This window comes from Pongo pygmaeus, chromosome 2 (assembly GCF_028885625.2).
Source record: "Pongo pygmaeus isolate AG05252 chromosome 2, NHGRI_mPonPyg2-v2.0_pri, whole genome shotgun sequence".
In the NCBI taxonomy this organism is placed as follows: Eukaryota; Metazoa; Chordata; class Mammalia; order Primates; family Hominidae; genus Pongo; species Pongo pygmaeus.
In genome coordinates this window covers 177,618,993-177,622,545 of record NC_085930.1, presented here as the reverse complement: position 1 = coordinate 177,622,545, position 3,553 = coordinate 177,618,993, and the positions used below count along the sequence as shown (strand labels likewise).

General features: G+C 35.2%; 1 non-coding gene across 1 annotated transcript; it reads right to left on the bottom strand.

The window, feature by feature from the left end:
- Positions 1–1,088: 1,088 nt before the first annotated feature.
- On the bottom strand, positions 1,089–1,279 carry LOC129028558 (U2 spliceosomal RNA). The gene has a single exon (XR_008499355.1). It is a non-coding gene; the product is annotated as a U2 spliceosomal RNA (small nuclear RNA).
- Positions 1,280–3,553: the final 2,274 nt, after the last annotated feature.

Here is a 3,553-nt window from a genome sequence, read left to right as displayed (position 1 = left end):
CTTGAAACCAGTAAGTAGCCTTCAAGAAAAGGCTTCTTGTTCCACTGATGGGCTGTCAGTTAGTCGTCAAAACTGTGTAGTGTGCCCAAGACTGTCTCTGGCTTGAAATGGCTGCTTGATTGGACAGCGAGGATTTCTGAGGAAAGAGTACAGTCCATTTCTGGACAGAAATGTAAATAAAGAAGTATGAGAGAATAATCAGTTCCCCGGCAACTTCACCTTGATGCTGTGGGTGTTCAGATCTACAGGTTTGAATCTTTAATCACTCATCTGAAGATGATCAGTGATCAGTTTATAATCCACAATTACACTTTAGCAATTTATACTTTAATAATTCTGGAGTCAAAAAATTGTGCATTTCATTCACAGGCCACCTTCTTGTCATCAATATACTTCAGAAAAGATGGTAATTATGTTAAGCCAATTATTTAATTAAAGGGAATTATACCAGAATCAGTTAAGAAGCTTTTCTTAAACTATTCATCTCTGTATTTTTTACTATTTCACCCAGACTTTCTAGTGTCATCTAGCAACTGCTGACACAAGTATCTGTTCCCCTATGATATGAAGTGCCACTCCTCTACTGTGGTGAAACAGATAAGAATGTGTATTAAAGTATCATGGCAAAGGAACTAAGTTGTTTCATGTATCATTCCAACCAGATTCTAGCAAGAGGCAACGCCAATAAATATTTATTAAGCATTTATTGTGTGTCAGGCATTAGGATAGGTAATTTTATTTAATTTATTACTCACAACTATCCTGTGATGTGATTAACCTAATTTCAAAGATGAGGAAAGAGAACAGAGTTTAGCAATGTTTCCAAAGACAGATGATTAACAAGAGGCAACACGGTACCCAATGCATGTCTCCTGAGTCTAAAATCAAGTATTAAGTTAGTTTTATGCTACCGAATATAATTTTCTAGTTGCCACTTAGATCCATTAGATAGAAGTGCCTTCCCAATTTGAAGATAAATTACTTCTTTACAGTTCTTTCATTTCTAATATGCCTTAATATCAGCCAATCAAAGCACATCTTATTTTAACACTCCCTCAAGATTGGTGAGAATTTATGTGTGTGGGAGGGGAGGGGGTGGTGTTTCTGGAGGTCCTGCAATACCAGGTCAATGCATGGAGTGGACAGAACAAGCTCCTATTCCTTCTCTCTGTTCTAAAAATCCATTAAATATATTGTCCTCAGATAAAGGAGATCTCAGATATTAAACTGATAAAGATAGATATTACACTTGATCTTAGTCAAAAGGTTGAGAAGTGATTGATGAGGAATCTTATATTGGTGATATTTTAGATAGTATCTGGAAGATAACAATCATTTTACTGAGATTTAAAAGATGCCTGACTCATTCTAGGAGTCCATCAGCAATATATGCAACCTCGGCTTTTAGGTAGTAATATATCTGTAGATGCAAATCTCATCATTTGAATACATTGTTAACTTCATTTTTATCAGGTGACAATTTTTAACTAAGTCCATAAATTCCACAGCCACATCTACAATGCCTATACACACTAAACTTTTCAATAAAGCTCTGATTACAAAAATTCTCCACTTTAATCCTGTACTCTACTCTTTAAATTTGAATATTCAATGTTTTTAAAAAATCTCATTTAGGAGTGATGCCCGTTTTTCATCAAGAAGAAAGTTGCAAAAGTAGGAAATAGCAGGATAAGAAATAAGACCTAATCTCTATATAACACTTAGCCAATAATCAGTAGATTATAACTGCAGAATTTTTAAAAAGCAAGAGTACCAATTAATTAGTACATATAATTCATCATTTTAAAGTTTGTCACTAGTTTAGCAAAAGCTAATATTAATTTCTCAGCTATCTTTATTCCATTTTGGTAATTTATTACATGCCACACAAAGAGATCCCAAACAACTCTATACAGGACATTTTACCGGCCTGTATTAGATTTGGCTTCTGCTGAACAGGACAATGCTTTATGCTTTAAAATATAAAAGTGTCCCTCAGAAGCACACTTAATAGAGCAGAGATTTTTTTAATTGTAATTATTATTACTAAGAATATAACTTGAGGAAACAACTATCCTAGTGATAAGTAGGACAGGATTCACTTATTATATGTCCTACCTTGTAAGTCCTTGAGCTCAGGAAAATGAACAAAGAAACTTTCAAACCTTGTTTCAATAAAATGTTATGAACAAAGTTTGCTATAATAAATTTTGATATTAACATGCAAGGTAAAACTCTGTAGAGCAAGACAAATATAATATATTCTTATGAAATCAATAATTACAGTAACATCCTAAAATCTATTTTAAATAACTCTTAAATTTTGCTAAACTAATTCTGGATACACTCAATGTCTTCTCTTGCACTTGTCTGACCCCAGGTTTGCACACTGCTTTCTTCAAATTGGGCTTTCCACCTTCTACCCCTAAAATTTAAATATTTTTTTCATTCATTTTTCAGTTATAGTTCTTTTCTACATCTCTAGAACATGGTATTTTGAATTAGTACATTCTCCACTTAGGGTCTCTTAAATTTTTTGTTAGAAGTTCATGAATATGGGCCAGGCACAGTGGCTCGTGCCTGTAATCCCAGCACTTTGGGAGGCCGAGGAGGGCGGATGGCTTGAGCCCAGGAGTTCAAGACCAGCATGGACAATATGGCAAAACCCCATCTCTACAAAAAATGCAAAAATTGGCCAGGCATGTTGGCACATGCCTGTAGTCCCAGCTACTCTGAAGGCTGAGGCAGGAAGATCGATTGAGCCTGGGAGGTCAAAGCTGCATGAGCCATGATCATGCCATTGTACTCAACCCTGGATGACAAAATGAGACCTTGTCTCAAAAAAAAAGAAAACTTCATGCATATGATTAAGAGAAGCACAGCACACTCAATCAGTTTTCTCTCACAGAGAGGAAAGTTTCTCTTCAGTTCCAACTGTTAGGCATGAGAAGAATCAGATGTGAATGGTAAGAAAAGGTCTTTGTTCATGTGCAATGAAGTAAAATGTTTAACATCACTAAAAGCCACCCTCTAATCCTCTCAAGCCAAAATTTCTGCCACGCTCACTCAATACTTTATAAATTACTTATAGCACATATCATACCAGACATTGTTGCCTGAAATAAGAGAAATGGTCTCAGATGACAGAAAGCATATTCAATTCATCTTGGAATCATAGTTTTTAATAGGTGGCCTAAATTATTAGTTGCGGTTTAACTATTTTTCACAGATATTTACTCATAAAAAGTAATAAAAAAAAACTTCTGGCTTTTGCTTAAAGAACAAGCTTGTGGAAAGATAGCAATGTGAACAGCATTAATACTATCAGGAAAAATTGGGAAATGCTTTGGGAAGTGCAAAAGCACAGCTGGATGTACTGCCTAGTATGCCTTTCTTGGTTACCTCTGCCTTCCATTGTCTTTGAGCTATTTTATAACCCTGTAAATTGTAGAAAACTGATAATAATGCAAATTACTCCTCTCTGTAGAAATGCAAATGGACCGAGTCCTGAGGAATGCAATTCTTTATTGCCTTGTGGACACAGCAGTTTTGC